Source organism: Cyanistes caeruleus, chromosome 17 (genome assembly GCF_971803275.1).
Source record: "Cyanistes caeruleus chromosome 17, bCyaCae1.hap1.1, whole genome shotgun sequence".
NCBI classification, from domain to species: domain Eukaryota; kingdom Metazoa; phylum Chordata; class Aves; order Passeriformes; family Paridae; genus Cyanistes; species Cyanistes caeruleus.
Genome location: NC_141717.1, coordinates 11,819,551 through 11,836,559, shown reverse-complemented (window position 1 = coordinate 11,836,559; position 17,009 = coordinate 11,819,551). Strand labels below are relative to the sequence as shown.

The 17,009-nt window shown below is 49.5% G+C and overlaps 1 protein-coding gene across 2 annotated transcripts in view; it reads right to left on the bottom strand.

The window, feature by feature from the left end:
- Nucleotides 1–17,009, bottom strand: part of ELFN1 (extracellular leucine rich repeat and fibronectin type III domain containing 1) — a 101,670-nt gene that overhangs the window by 73,393 nt on the left and 11,268 nt on the right. For both annotated transcript variants that reach the window (XM_086854133.1, XM_023936805.2), the window contains exon 2: nucleotides 5,727–5,839. The gene's annotated coding sequence lies outside the window, so the exon portion shown is untranslated. The remainder of the gene's footprint in view (nucleotides 1–5,726; nucleotides 5,840–17,009) is intronic.

Below are 17,009 nucleotides of genomic sequence, written 5' to 3'. Positions count from 1 at the left end.
GAAGGCCAAGAGAAGGTCGTGTGGCTGCACACAGGGAAAATGCAGCGCGCCCCTGGCAGGGCTGCGCGCGCACGGCTACAGCTTTGGGAAGGAGAGACTCTGTGCCTGTGTATCTCCTGCTGCTGGCACAGACATGGAGCTGCATCACTTCACAGAGCCCAGCATGCATTTTTACAGTGGCCCAGGGTCAGGGATGCTGGCTGGGACAGTGAGAGGTGAAGCACAGCTCTGAGATTTCGGGTTCTCGTTTGTTCCGTGGGAATTTGTGGAGCCGCAGGTTGATGCGGCACCCAGAGGTCTCCAGGACACCTCCAGTGCTCAGGGGCTCACACAGCAGGATGCTTCCACCTTGTGAGTCAGAAACGCTGATGCTGAGGCTCCCTCCTGCTTAGGAACATTCTGATACACCAGCCCTGGCTCAGGTCTCAGCTGCAGACAGCAGCCCTTCCATGGACCCTGCTCATGCACACACCTCAATCATCCATGGAGGAAAACCAGGAGAGACAGGGAGGAAGGACCTCACCCTCCAGGTCTGCCCTGGGGCTGGTCTGCAGGTGAGGAGCCGCTGCTTTTGAATGCCACAAGTCTCATCTCAGCATCATTCCCTCCTTGCTGCATCCCCCTGCTCCTGCCCTGCTTCTGGGAGCACTCAGTTCACACTAACAGATCTGAGCGTCCCAGATGATTAAAGGAAGCGCTGCCTTTTAAATCGCTCTGATTGGAGTTGACGGCTGTGTGGAATTGGACACTTGGCTCTAATGATGTGTGAAAATCTCCCTGCTGTGACCCGTCGTTCCAGCTGTGGAAAATAAGGACAAAGGCGGAGGAGGGGCATTAAAAAACCCCTTCGGTGGGAGTCCCAGATCAGACAGAGGTTTGTCACTCCAGACAGTCCCTCTGGGGCTCTGCTCAGAGCCTGGATGTGGCTGGGAGAGGTGGCCCTGCTTCACAGAACTGATGGGCATGTGTGTAAATGTGGCACCGGTGGCAGCAGATGAATCTGGGACCTGCTCTAGTGCAGGTCAGCATGAGCAAAACATCAGAGCCACGCTGGGAGCTCACTCCCAGGCAATGCCTGCCAGCTCCATGGGTGGGCTCCATCCTGGTTCTGGCTGGTGCCACCAATATTCCCACGTTGGGGGATATTATCCGAGCCTGAGGCGCTGCTGGTGTGTGCAGTGCTGCTGGAGCACTGTGACTCCTCTGGATGAGGCTGTGGTGAGCTGCCTCCAGCCCCAGGGGCAGGCAGGCATGACCTGCAGCACCGCACCGTGGCTTCAGTCAAGTCCCACAAGCATGGTAAGAATCGTCTCAGTGAGCAAACCACTCTGTCCCTGATGCACAGGGGACACCAGCTGACACCTCCTGGGCTTAGGGACCAGCCAGCAGATCTCTGCACCAAGGCAGTGTCAGCCCAGCCTCTTCAGTGCCTTCTGTTCTCACCACCTTCCCCCATTATTGAATCCCTCATGACACTTGAATTCAAAACAAATCTAGCCATACACAGTCTAATCCTTCCTCTCCAGACAAACTGGCTTCCTAGAGGCCCTCCTCGCTGAGGTTCACTGTTCTGTGGCAGAGGGGAATGTCCAGCTGGGCTCTGAGACACAGGATGAGTTTCCTCAGGCTCAGATGGGGCTAAACAGAGGCACGGGGGGGAGGCCGGGCCCCGGCCGGAGGTGTCCTGCAGCGAGTGACCCTCAATGTGACATTGATGGCTCTTAATTCCTAAGCCTGCTTTGGAAGGATTTCAGTAGATCCAATTTAATCACTGCAGCCTCTTCATCTCCCCTGTCTCAGCTCAGGGTAATGTTATGCATTCTCCTCCACCGATTTTCTCCAAGAACCGGCCACCCTCCTCTCCCTCCGGGGATCCCCAGCATGAGGCCACCAAGCCCTTCACCTGCTGCAGAGCTGCCACAGCTGCCCTTGGCCCTTTTGCTACAAACAGCTCAAGCAGCATTTGGTTAATCTCCTGTGTCCGTGGGAGGACTCTCTGTGGCGCTGACGAGGGGCACAGCTCCCTGCAGGTGCACCCACCACCTCCCCACGGCTGGGCTGCGCCGCGCATAGCATTAAACATTTAAGCGCTTGTCAAAATGTTGTAACTACTTTTTTGTCTTGTTCCATTAGCTCCATTTCCAAAGGCCACCACCGGAACTGCTGAACATTTATTTCTATTGAATGCACCTTAGAAGTTATGATCTGAGGAAGAGGGAGACAGGACAGTATGTTCTGTGGCACCGGCTTTTCCCCACCGCCGCTCAGCTGAGACGCGTTGGCCTTTGAAATATCATTTTTATTCCTACCTTAGAAAAACTAAAATAAAGAGATTGACTCTTCCATTGCTTGATTTGCTTCTGCTGATTAAATAAGGCACATAAATATCAGTCAGGTGGCTGACAGTTTGTGGTACCAGCCACGGGAGCTGAGTTTCCTCCCCAGGTGGAAAATAAAGTGTGGCTATTACATGATTTTCCTGTTGCTGGAGGCGCACACATGAATCCTCCTCCCTCACTGCCTGTGCATGAACAATGTCTTATTATGCAAATACTATGAGACAAAAAGCACTGAAGAAAGCCAGTGTAGACAGCAATTTAGATGGAGTGAAGCATGGGCAGGGGGGCTGTGGGGGTCAGTGGTCCCCAGGTTTGCTTTATGTTCACTTTATCAGCAAGAAGTAGAGAGCAAGAGGAAGTTGCATGGGGTTGGGGACACCTGCAGCCCCCAGGGACAGTGGGGAGGTGCCCAAGACATCAGCCCTTGGCCACAGAACCCTGTACCAGGGTCACTGCAGGGCTGAGCTCCCCCAAACAAACCCCAAGTTTGCATGAGGGAGCTGGGCTTGCTGCAGGACACGGGGACAGGACTGCTGGTGGCAGCCCTGCAGTCAACAGCCTGGCCTCCTTCAGGGTAAAAAAAGGGAAATCTAAAGCCTTCTTAAAGACTTCCCTGCGTTTTAGTTCCTTGCTATTTAAAGACATGTGAGAGCCCAAGAGTTCCAGCCCGGCTGCCTGTGCCTGGATGCTTTGCAAAGTTGTAATCCCCGCTAGTGACATCACGGGCCGTTGCCATGGCAATGTCACAAACTCAGAGCTGTGACTTCATCGCAGCAGAGATGGGCAGCAAGGGAGGCAGTGCTTCCCAGCCACCAGTGCCTCTGGTAATTAGCAAACTGGCATGGAAAATGAGGATGAAGCACACAGGATAGGGACATAAAACCATTTTGCAAGTATGATCTATTGGAAAGCATTCCCTCATGAGAAATCGCCTCCTTAATGTATCCTGAGCTCTTAAATAACCCGCAAAAGGCAGGGAATAAAATAGAAATTATAGTGATTTGTTTTATTGGGCATTTCATTGAGTAATTAAGAGGATAATTATGAGAAGGAACATTAAAAGGCGTTATGCTCAGCCTTCATCCTGTTTTAGAGGAGCATCCTCATATTGAATGTGCAGCATCATCCGACATTGTCCTGTGCCAACGTGGGTTTCCCTGCAGGGAGGAAGGCATGCATGGATGTGGGAAGGGGTGAAAAACATCTCCCCCACAGCCTGACAGGATGCCAGAGCTCTCTGTCTCTGTGGAAATGCAGGTTGGGAACAGTGGGTTGCAGGGAGCAAAGCCCACCCTCATGGTGTCTCCTGGCACTTGGTGTCAGGCCCCTGTGCATCGTGTGTTATGCAGGGGAGGCTAAAGGAAAAACTGGGGAGAGATCAGTGTGGTGCAAAGTACTGATGGAGCACCACAGCCATGGCAGAAGTGGCAGAAAGCTGGAAATCCAGCTGAAAGCTCAGCACAGTGGTCATCCTGCACCAGGAGGACAGCTCTCACCCACCCCCTTTCTAAAACCTATCCCCCTTTTTGTCTTCTCACCTTTGGAAAATACATACAGAACTACCTGTTTAACTAATCCAGATCCAGACAGAACCCAGCACCACTCCAAGAGCCCTCAGCAGTCACAACTCAGTCTAAGCTCCCTCTCTAAGACTGCCAGTATTTCCCACAGATGAGGAAGCCTTGGTGCTGGCCAGCACATCCATGAAACACATCAGTGAAACAAAGACCTACTCAAGTCCCAGAACCTGCAGCTCCTTTCTGACCCCAGTACATCTCCTCCACCCCACTTACCCACCGGCACAGACACACTCCAAGAGAAATGTCAGGACAGCAGGGCCCACCACAGGCTTCCTCTGGAGCCCATGTCCCATGCTGGGGACCCCAGTGCTCACAATACTGCCACCTTCTAAGAGGCCCCAGGTGAAAGCCAGCCCCAGCCCCAGCAATTTGTCCACCTCAAGTCCCCAATGGTCACTGCAGGGAGCAAACGTGGCGATAAGGGACATGCAAACAGGAGTGATGAACACGATGAAGAGGAAGAGCTTTACCAGAAGCAACGACTCCCACTGGACAAGCATCTATAACCACTGAACAGAGGAGCTAATTCCCATTATTTCCTCAAACCACTTGCACAGGTGGCAAAACAAGCAACCAACCCAGCCAGATAAATGAGAAACCCCAACCTGCAACATGACAGTGCTGACCAGTCGCCAAGATTTAAGCGGCCCTTAGGTCCTTGCTTGCTATTAAACATATATTGAAGAAAGCGTGCTGGAGAAGGCTGGCATGTTTTACACTGGCCTCTGTGGCTGGAAACCTCCTTTTTCTCCCTAGGGAGACAGATGTGACTGCTATAATCCAGTTGCTATGCTGGATTTCAGGGACAGTGGCTTGTCGGTGTTGAGCCCAAAGCATCAGACAACTGTCAGAAAAATCCACGTTCAGAGCGTCACCAACCCTCCCTTTTCTTGTCCTGGGAACCACAACTCCCCTTCACACTGCCCTGCTCAGGGGGAGCAATTTCCATCCTCTTCAAAAGAGAGTAAAACCGGCTTTTTGGCTTCTGGCTGGCCCTTCCAGGCACGAGAGCAGCTTGCTGGGGGACTCGAGTGCTCAGCACAGCCCTAAAACAAGGCTCCTGTTTGAAGTGCATGGATTGAGGCTGGATTAAGAAAACCCAGGAGGAGTGCTTAACTCTGCTCCCACTCTAAAAAAGCTTGGCAGCAGCAGCAGCCAACGCAGCTTCATCCTGCTCAGCCCTCCTTGTGATCCCTTGGAAGTGCCGGGGCAGCGGAGATTTCGTATGCGCGGTTCGACATGGTCCAGGAGCAGGGAATGGCAGGGCCCTGCTCTGCTTCCCAACGCTGCAGGAGCACCCAGAGCAGAGCTGATCCTCCCTGAGCTGGGAGCAGGGAATGGCAGGGCCCTGCTCTGCTTCCCAACGCTGCAGGAGCACCCAGAGCAGAGCTGATCCTCCCTGAGCTGGGAGCAGGGAATGGCAGGGCCCTGCTCTGCTTCCCAACGCTGCAGGAGCACCCAGAGCTGCTCCTCCCAGGAGGCTGCGAGAGCACCCAGAGCAGAGCTGATCTGGTTCTCACCAAGAGGAGAAGGATCAAAAACCTCCATGGGGCAGGGGAAGAACAACAGCAAACACAGGACAAAACACCACCATTAACCCCCAGCAGAGCCTGAAGAGCCCTGCAGTGCTTGGGTGCAGAGCAGGACCCAAGCAGACATTTATCTGTGGCTTGAGACAAGTTTAGAGAATCCCTTCTGAAGTTTCCCTCTTCAAACACCTTATTTCCCCTCTTCTAATCAACTCAACGAGCAAGCTTAGTGCAACACAAATAGGGAACAGAGGATGAAACCATTTTCCAGCTCATACCTGAAGGTGCATCCTTCTTTTCTCACCAAGCAGCAGGGAGGACGTTGCTGTCTCTCGGTAATTTTCCAACATCCTGTGTTGCAGGTAGATTTATGCACTGATCATAGTTGAAGCTGTTAATAAAAAAGTGCAAAGAAAACGGATTTTACTGTGAAGTGTAGGGCTGCTTTTCTCCCAGCTTTGCATTATCATGACTTCCTCCTTTTTTAATCTTTTTTCCTATGATTGACCATGTTTGGGGTTCAAAGCTTTAAAAATAAATCGTGGATCGTCTTTCATCTACTATGCATGAGAGAGTCAGAATCATTACATGGTTTAAATGGATATTTTGGGAGCAACTCTGGACCAAGCAGTTCCTGCTTTAACTGGGAGCCAGAGGGATGAAGCTAATTTGCAAATAATGTTACATGCTGGTTTTGCTTGAACTCAGGGAAAAGCTGCAGTGGCTACTTGTCATTCTTTGTGAGAAATTGAACAAAATGGAAATCAGTTCACTAGTTAAAAAAGAAATATATATATATATATTTAAAGAAATCTGCAGCAGACCAATTTCTCCCGCATCAGGGGAACATCCCAGGACTGCAATTAAGCTGTGGCTCAGAACGAGCCCTACTGCTGCCTGAGCACTGAGGACAAACACACCGGCCGTCCTTTTCCTGGGAGAGATTTTTAACTCGGTGATCTGCGAGCTTTTCTGCAGCTCCACTTGAGCCACTTCTTCCTCAGGCAGTTCAAAAGTCAACTTTCCCCTTTAGCATCACTCACACCTTCCCCCAGGAGTGAGGAGCTCCGGGTTCTGCAGCACTGCACCTTCACAGGGAATCACCTATCGATGACTTTGTGGCTAATGTATACAAGGGGAAGCAGAGGAGCTAATATAATGTAATTTTCCATGTTTACTGCATTATTACAGTGGTTGAATCTGCTGATTAGTTCCCTTTTTTTTTTTTGTTTTGCCATCTCGTCCTAAGCATCCCTTTTATTTTTGCCCTGCTTATCTGCATAGAGTCATTTATTCACACGGCTGCTGTAACAGCAAGCCAAAGCTATCATTTCTCCTCCCTTTCACATTTTAATCTTGCAGACCTCAATCTCTGTGATACCGCTATTACTTTGTCCATATCTGATCTAACAGGAACCTGCCATTAGGTTTGTTTTTGGTTTTTTTTGCCTTAAAAAGAGAAAACTAATCTGAGCAAAAGATCATGGTGGCTGTGGCACTAATGATCCCTGGCATACCTCCTTGCAATGAATCCAGTGCTAGGACAGAGAATGTTTGTTTCCCTTCTCTCTACAGAACTGCAGGACTGACCCCTCATGCACAGGCAGCTCCCACAAATAAACAACATTTCCCCGATCTCCCGGGGGATTCATTTCTCTGCCAACTATCTCAGCAGCTCTTCTTATTGTCTTATTTATCCAAACAGTGGAAAAACAACTCAAGTGGAGCCACTCTCCAACAACATGACTGTTACTGGTTTATTCAGATTTGCTCCCCCACGAGCTAGGAAAGCCTCTTGCCCCAGTGGTTATTAACTGAAAAGAGAGTGGGGAAATTTCCTGCAATATGAACAATAACAGAAAAAATGCTCTTCCTTCCTGTTCTTTGAGGATCATGACAAGACATTTTGCCCCCTGGGCTCCCTGATGCTTCCCCCCTCCCAGCTCTGAGCTATCACCCCAACTGGAGACCATCCGCTGAAGCACCAAGCCAAGATGCTCTGCATATGCCAGCCACACTGGCCAGAAAGGATTTACTTGGGAGAGGCAAGGAGACAAATTGAGGAATCCCTCTACTCCCTTCTCCTGCATCCCAAGGGTTTTCAAACAGCAGTTGCTCACTCAGCATTCTCACTTCATGTCCACAGCCTCACCCTCGCTGTGGTTTGTACCTAGGTCATGTTCTTCCCCTCTTCCTGCAGTCCAGAGACCCCCACGTGCCCCCTTGTCTCAGGAATGTTCTCAATAAATCAGGGCCCACGTTCAGCTCTTGGTCTGTGATGCAAGCAGGGATGTGGAAATGCTTCAAAGACACACGGCGCTGGCAGGGCACAGGGTCCTGCCTACCTCCTGTCCATGATTTACACAGATGAGACCTCTGGAAATCAAACTGAGCCCTTCCCCACATCCTCTGCTGATTTGGAGAATCCCTTGCTCACAGAACTCACAGCTGCCCAAGCTGTAGCACTGCAGGAACCTGACCATTTCCTGGTTTGCATGCACCCCAGCGTGTAGTGTATTCACTGTTAATGAAAGATTAAATGTTCTAAAGAGCAATATTCATTTTAAAGCTACTAATAGTCATCAGCTGTCCCTCACTTCACCTCCCAAGCCTGAGAGCTGTAACAAAAGAGCAAATTCCAGCTCGGAGTATCTGTAAAGCTGTGATCCACAGCCCAGCCCTGCAGATCAAGGTCCCACAGGCATTTTCTGCAAGTAGCGAGGACCCTCAAAGATCTTGTAATGTCAGCAACCATAAAAAGACAGAGATGGCAAAAAAATTACTCTGTTACCCTTGTCTTTGAAAGTCAGGACTAAAACAAGCCTCCCAGCTCAGCAACACCAATCTGACTTCTCATGTGCTAGTCTGCACCCCTGTGATCACCCCAGGAGCCCAGGTTTGCTCAGCAGCAGTCACAGCAGTCATTAGATGGTGATAACCCATTTTACTTCCAAGAGAAAGTTTGCATTTCCAAATGTGCCCCCTGCCCTCCTCCTCCTTGGGAAAATGCAGCTCCTTGCAGGAGCAAGAGCAGAACAAAAGTCACAACAGACCCATCCCAAACCAGTTCTCCTGGGACAGGACTGTCCATATGATCACATAACACCCACCTCACCTCCCAGAAGTGCCATTTGCTCCCAGCAGAGGTGCTCCATCAGCACCAGGAGCAGGGCCATTTCTGCCCTGAATCCCCCAGCTACTCCTAGGACAAGCAGAGCAGGAAGCCACCAGCCAGCCCCAGCAAGGAATCTGTGTGTCAGAAGGGCACATGTGCAGGTACAAAGCATCCTTTGCACACCAGAAGCTTTCCTGCTGCCTTGGCACATCAGCACTGGTGGTGAATCACATCTCCTTTGTATTTCACTTGGAGAACAGGGAGAAAGACGTATTTCACAGAAGAGAGTCACAAAGAGGCCCACCTAGGAAAATGGGCTATTTTTGGCACTATAATCCCTTTCCTGTGAAGAAGAGAGGGAGGCCCAAGAGACTTAAGGAGCTGCTGAAATCCAGAGAGGAATCTGGTAGCAGATAATTCAGATATCAGGATTACCTGGGGGCATAATTCAGATATCAGGGACCAACAACCAGCACTAAGACCCATGGTTAAAGACAAGAGCAGCCTCGGGACTGAGAGCTGTGCTTCACCACCTGCCTGCCCACCAATCCTGCTGTGAGCCATGCCAGAGTGGGATGCTGCAGAGCAAGAAGGTGACAAGGAACACTCTGCTCCCACAGTTCTTTCCCAATCATACAAAGAACTTGGTCTTCATTTGAGTGCTAATTCTCACTCTCTTTCATCCCAGTTTTTTTGCAGCTTTTCCACAAATCCAGAATGCATTTGAGCGATCAGCACAATGTTTAGTGAGAAAATCGTATGCTGCATTTCCACTTGGCATGATTTTGAAATGGTTAAGCTGTTAAGCCCTGAAAGGGAAGTTTTAAGAATACCATGAATAAAAGAAGCCAAAAACAAAAATAAACCAACAGCAGCAAAATTAGAGCATGACATAAAGGAGCCATTTGGATAGATCCTTTTTTCCAGAGAAACCGTGCATGCTGGCTGCTCCAGTGTCAGGATCTCTGCTGCTGTGTAGCACTTGGACTTTCATTACAACAGCAGAGAAATAAATGGAAAGTCATCACTAGCACACAGGAGAGGGAGGAAGTTTTCCTAAGCTGTGTTAAATCCCTTACAACTTCTCTAAACCATGGCCACATCATCCCTGAGGTCCCTTTGCCCCACTCTGTCCTGGCAAGAGAGATGCTATCAGAGCAGGAAGGGGCTGCTTGACACCCACAGAAGGACAGGCAATGGTCCAGGCTGGGGTACTCCAGGAGGTACCCTAGAAACACTTGTATACCCACGTTTTCCAGATAAACTCTTCCGAGGAGAAGCAAATCCTGCCCCAGGGTGTGTCTCACACAGATGGTCTAAGGACAGCAGGTTCTGCCCAGAATGTTCTGGCCACAGGGGGGGACTCCCCACCTTCACCCAAGCAAGCTGATTCACACAGTGCAGGGACAGCTGTGTGGCCCCTGTGTGGCTCAGAGGTCCCTCCTGGATCATGCACTGCTCTGCTGCTCTGCACACTGACTCAGTGACTTGTGCAGCCACTTACTGGGCTGAAGGACACAGCTCCAAACACAGCCATTTTACACGGATTTCTGCCCTAAAATGTGATACAATGCTGGATCAAAAGACCTCCCAGAATCCATAGGTGTGATAATGTCCCACTCCAGCTGTGATACAAAGCATTAAGGTAATGACAGTTGCATTCATACCTGCTACTTTTAGGTCCACCCAACCCAGAGCAGCTGAGAGGAACAAGGGCTCTCTTCCTCCCACTCCAGCCTCCCCTGAGCCACTGTGAAGTGTTTGCTCATCAAAGAGCTCCTGCAAGAGAGCTCTCTCACCTGGGAGGGCCTGCATCAGAGACATCAGGTCAGGTCATCTACAAAGGTAATGGTGGGAAAAACATCATTCCCAAGCACATTCATGTCTGTGCACATCTCTGCAGAGGTCAGGCATGCTCTGGGTAAGGGCATTTCCTGTCCAGTTCTGTACCCTGACCCAGCTTCAGCTGGGAGTGATAAAGAAGATGAACAAACAGCCAAATCCAGCCTTTTCCTCCACCCCCTTCTCCAGCTCAGGTCCTCCCATCTTTTTGAAGTGCCAAAGGATCTCACACTGGGTCTGCACAGTCAACAGGATGAAACCCATGACCTGTACCCCCAAATACCTCTGTTCCCCCCAGAAGGCAGGAACCTGGGCAGTCAACCCACCACCTATATCCACCCTGGGAGGAGTTCTAAGACTCGTCTAGAAAAAGCCAACACCAACCTGCGTCACCACTGGCAAAAGTCCTGCTTCAAAAAAGAAACCGAGCTGCAGAATCTCAGAGGTCCCTTGTGCCAGCATTTCTGAGCCCCACCTTGTGACCTCCCCTCCTGGTTCACCCTCCTCCACAATCTTGAACCTGCAGCTCCTCTGGAAAGCTCTCTGTCTCCACAAGCAGAAACTCTCATAGATGAAGTACTGACAAAACGCTGGGATTGTCATTTTTATTGGAAAAACGAAGCCCCCTCTCTGCACATGCCCCTTCCCTGACAACAAACAGCATTTCTGCAGCTGTTGATTGCCCCCAAAGCACAGCACACACAGGAACAGGCCACGAGACAGCACATGGTGACCTGCAGAGGACTTGGTTGAGTTGAGAAAACAGAACAATAAATGCTTTATTGCAAGTCAGGGGCCAGCACTTCCACAAGGAGGAGAATTTTATTCTGCACTGATTTTTATATCACAAACCACTTCTATGGTGAGATCTCAAGGAGTCCCTGCTTTGCCTCACTCTGGGAGGAAGCCTGGCAGCCTCATCCCAGGACACTGCCCACACTTCAGGCAGAGGGAATAATTCCTCTGGATAAGGTGGGTAACAGCAGAGTGCTGTTTGTGCTCAGGGGTGCACTCACCTCCCACCAACCACCAGTGCATGTGGGCTCCAAGAGACCATTTATTATTTCAAACTTCATCATCCCATTTCCAAGAGAGCTAGTGGGATCCATGGGAGGCTGGAGCTGGATCTCCAGATGTCATACAGGATAATACCTAAACAAGTACACACCTCTTTCCTCCCTCAGCTGAAATGCCACTTTATCAAGTGCTAAAATTCTTTAAAGAAATTACTGGGCAAGTGTTCCTACTGTTGCAGCACCAAAGAATAAAAGAGCACAGGGCAAAAGAAAATCAGTGTCTGTGGAGGAGGACTCCTGTCCATGGGTATTTGGGTATTTCCCTGCACTGGCAGCCTGGTGACTCCCAGTGCAATACACAACCTAATGACATAAGATGCTGAGAAGGTGCTGGTGAAGAAGGAAAACAGTTTTTCCTTCCCTTTTGTTTTACAAGTGCTTCTGGTGGCACAGGCTCCTGGACACACATTTGAACAGGCCCAGCTGTGCATGCAAACACAGCAGCACAGACCCAGGCACTGCTGTCTGTGGGCACCACTCTGGATCAGCTGGGCACTGAGGACAAGGTGTGTTTGCATTGCATTTGGTATTTGCAGCATGCCCAGAGCACAGGACAGCCACAGGAGTTAACCTTCACACCACACACCTTCCTGAATGCAAAATCCTCCTCGCAGCCCTCTGTGCCATCCCAGGATGGCAGGGCAAGGTCACAGCACCCAGCTCTGCCCCCAAAATAGGCAAGGCTCCTATGACACTGCTAAAGCCACCACTGGCTGAAGCAGCCCTCAGGCTCCACTCCAACACATCAAGTATTCAGTCCTCAGCTACGGAGCTGGGAAACACCAGGAGAGCCTGGAAGACAAGCAGTTGTGTTATCAGGCATTCATCATCAGGAATGAGAGCACACAACTCAACACGAGTGTCCTCCACTGGCTTCAAGGGCACACATGCATTGAAATTCCCAGCAGATTCAGGGCTCTCGTTTGCACTTCCATCACAGCCACGGCCAGAAGCTCTGAAGGCTTTCCAGGCAAACCCAGGAGTTCCACTAGGACTGGCAGCCTTGGTTTGCCCCTGTGCAGTGCTTTGTGGATGCTCCTGCAAGAGTGATGGGGGGACTTCTGTTATTTATTAATTAGAAGAGTGGTTTACATATTTTAAATGAAAAGGTAGAGGAGATTTTGCTTTTTTTTTTTCCCTCCATTTATTTCTAAATTGTTCTAATCATCAGAACTTCTTGCCACAATGAGCAACTAGACAGTTGTCATGTTACCTTAGATGTATCATGGCAGGCAGCTAATCCTGTTGGTCATAAATCATGTCCCTTTCAATCTCCATTATGTAGCCAGAGCAAATTTGTTATGATGCATGTGTCATTACACACCAATGCCTTTCCATTATCATGTAACTGGATACCCCCAAGGTTTGTAATTTGCAGTATAATAGTAATTTTTAAGGAACCATTGGTAATCAATAGCTCCCAGCATCACTGTCAGGATCATTTGCAAAACAAATAACAACACTGATCTCAACCAACTTTACAGGAGGGATATTTAATCCCCATGAACTGCATTATATGATGGATAAGCAAGGAATCCTAGACTGTGTATCATGTATTTTCCTTGGATTAAATATCACTTCAATCAATGTTGCTCCCAGCTGTACAATGCTGTCTGTTTTCACTGGGTAATGCTGAAGTATTCTTTTACAAATAAATTGACATCAGCTACGTGCTGGGCAACAAAACCCCAGGGTGGGGTGTGAGGAGGGGGCACGGCCAGGGGCAAGGCCGATGTGATGCTCAGGGGAGCAGCAGCAGGGCTGGGGGCACAGGGGGCTGCAGGCACCCACAAATGGGGCACTGCCAAGGGGCACAGCAGATGTTTGACCACGACCACTGCTGTGCTGGGGTGAGCACAGATGGTTCCCAGCCCTGAGAGGCAGAGCTCAGGGCAGAGATGCCCCCTCCCAGCGTGGGTTTGCTGTGCACAGCTCTCCGAGGCACAGACCTGCCCTGGACACCAGAATGTGTGACACAGCCCCCGTGGCAAAACGGAATGAGCAGCAGTGTCCACACAGAGCTGGGTTTAACTGAGTCACCCTGTAGCTACAGAAGTGCTGTGTAGTGTCATCTAGGAGGTTCAGCCATCGCCTCACCATCTAACAGGGAAACAAACAGATTTTACCTACTGCTTTTCCTTTTCCTTCAGCGTGCACAGGCACAGGCTGGGATTTGGAAGGCACCTGCATCCCAGCTGCCCTGCCCTGGCTGTGGTCAGTCTGACCATCTGCATCCCAAGCCCTGACAACCTTCAATGTGGCTTTTCCAGTTAGAAATGAGGACAGAAGCAGCTGATCCAACCAGAACCCATGCAATCAGTGCGGGGAGAGCACTCCCAGGGACACAGCCCAGGGCTCCCTAATGAACATCTCCCAAGTCAGATTAAACACCACGCCTGTGCTCCAGCAGCCTCACAGCCAGCCAGCCAGAGTGACCTGTTGCATGGCCAAGAGCCAGCCAGCACCTGCACCTTCCCTTACAGATGGCTTTCTGAGGCATTAAATCCACATTTAAATTTTCTACTCAGTTCTGCCTCTTCGGAGCTCTCCAGCAGAGCCGTATCTCGCTCCTTGCAGCTGGAGACACCTTTAGCAAAATCTCCAGCTCCTACTGATGTGGAAAAAATTCATGCATTTCCCTCCTTGTGTAAGCACAGGTCTGGCATTCACGGCATTTCCCAGAGATAAGCCCCAAATCGCTCATCGCTAGAAACCCCGCACTTTGGTAAGGGCAGACAGAGTTGGGATAAACAAAACCCATCCTTGGACCCTAACTAAACACTTCAGCTGCTGGAGATTACAGAATCCCATTTAGTTATACCAGAGAGCATTTTCCACAGAGGAAACATCATCAACCTGGCTCTAGGAAGCCAGTCAAATGAAAATATTTGGAAGGAGGAAGAAGTCCAGCTTGGTTTGGTTCATTTTTAGAGGCAAATGTGGTTTAGAAATGGGATTAACTGGGGCATCCTGGCACCCCTTTCTGCTCAGCAGCACCTCAACTGGGCTGTGCACTCCTGCAAGCTCCTGGCTGCCCCAAGGAAAATGCCATTAAAGAAAATACAGCTATTTTTAAAGCTAGAAGGACAAATTCTCCTCCCAGTTACACCAGTGACCTCGTGACTCTCCACAAGGTTGGGCAGGCACAGCTCTGATTTGGGGCTATTTTGAGCATCCTCCAGAGTCACCAGGCACCCAGCAGGCAGAAAGCACCGAGGGGCAGGATAAGGCCCTTGTCTTCAGGTAGTCAGACCCAACCTGTTAAGACAGCAATAACTTTCACCAACAAAAGAATAAAATATTAATTCCCTTTTTAAATAAAACACTTTAACCAACACAACCACTTCCCCCATATGCACACGGGCCTGAGCAGGGCTGGTGCTCACTGCTGGTCCTGCTGCCATCCCCACTCATTCATCACACATGCACATGTAGTACAAACTCATTCAGGGCTCTTCTGCAGATGAAATATTTAAATGGTTTATACTTTGCTATCCTTTTTAAATGAGATGGAATTACCATAAACAGACTTGGGCTCACTTGCTCTCTCCACCACCTTTTTTGCTTTTAATATTCTCCCTGCAGTTTCATCAGGCTGCATCCAGGTTGATCCAGGAGCTCCAGGGGCACAATCCATGCTGGTACCTGGATGGAGAGCCCTTGGGCGCTGCAGATATTGCAGTGGGATGAGGAAGCAGTTTGTGCTCACTTGAGCAAGCACATGGGCTATGGTGTGACTGAGGGGATGTCACACATGAAGAGAGATGCAGAGCCTGGACTTTCCCACCTGTGTTTGCCCAGCTGGGATGAACACAACCTGCTTTGCCATCTGACCCAGCCTGTTTGTGCTTACCCTTTTCAGGAGCTGCTGCTCCCACCCCAAGGCAGCAGCCACATTTTGGCTGCTGGTCACACCAGCAAAAGCAAAATCCTGGGCAAGCTGGCAGACAAGACACAGCCAACACGTAATGTTGCTGCTGATGTGCTGACATATCACCCAAAACCTTCAAGAGGCTTGAAGGAATTTCCCAGCTTGTGTGGTCCAAGGAAGATGTAACCACAACACAGAGGCTTTCCCCACACTGCCATGCCCTGCTCCCAAGTGTCCCAGGAGGCTGCAAACCCACACAGGCTTCACCAGGAATCCTGATGGACAATGACTGAGCCAAGCAAACAGCAATTCTACCCAAATTCACCCCCAAGCTCTCGCCAGGGCACCAGCACTGCTGCCCCTGGTGCAAGGGGAGAGGGGACACACCCATGGGCAGGGAGGGAAGATCTCTCCTTCCCTGCAGAATCCTGGAGATGGAGAATGCTTACAGCTGTGTCTGCATCCATATGCATAAGAGAGCAGGCCCTGATCCAGCACACGCTTACGTCAATCTGCCGTCACCAAGATTTAGGAGAACATTTAAAATTAAACAAAAATTTCCTTGCACTGCAAAACTAAGGACAAAGGAAAGCAAGGAGGTCTTGTGGGTAGTGCAGAAGCAGGTGTTGAAGGACCTGGTTCCAGCAAGGTTCTGGTATTGACACCCCAGATGACCCTGGGCATCTCACTTCGCTTCCAGGTTTACCCACTGAATGCAGCTGCCAGCTCTCTGGATATCATTCTGTTGACAAATAAGGGGCTCTCAGACAGTCACAAAAAACCTGACCAGCTCAGGAGGTTATTTCCCATCTGGCCCCCATGCCTGGCTCTTTACACACTGTGTGCAGGACAGGTTACCTGGAACTCAGCACCTCCAAGGACCCCACAAGCCCTGGCTCCGAGGAGCTGCTTGCAATCTAAACCACAGAAGTAAGTCAGCATTTGCAACAACACTTCAGATTTCACCTGCTGAAAAGAGAGACAACAGCTTTTCACATTAAATAGGAGGAAAAAGCAAGATCAATAAGTGACATACACTTAATTCCAGCCAGCCTCATTAAAACAAAGTGTGTTATTCTGTTTACCCCCACAAATAAGAGTTCCAGTGCAAAAGAGAGTGTGCTGTCCTAAGGGCTACACAAGCTGATAGTGTTTTATGGCTGTTTTGTTAAGAATGGGACTGGAATGGGGAAAAAAAAAAATCATAATATGAATTATCCATTCTTTATTGACAGAGAGGGGGGAAAAGCCATGCAGAAAATTTGGGGCTTTTTCTTAAAGCCAATGTGGTATTAAAGAACCTACAAGCTAGTTCACAACTGGAAAGAATTTTAATATAGGACTTTCCTGCAAAACTATTGAAGAACCATAGAATCATTTATATTGCAAAATACCTCCAAAGTCATCAAGTCCATCAGTGAAGCTTGTGAGTAGCAAACTGACCCACACAGTAAACAATGAGACAAACTTCTCTGAACTTCATGGGGCTGTGATGTCCACTTTGCTTGTAAGCATTATGGATGGATTTTTTTTTTTCTTTTTTTTAATATATTTTCCAGCCTAAATGACCATATGGTTTCTAATGAAGCTTTAATAATCTCATCCCACAGATTTACTTCCCCTTTTTTCTTTATACATGAAGCAGTTACACAAACTC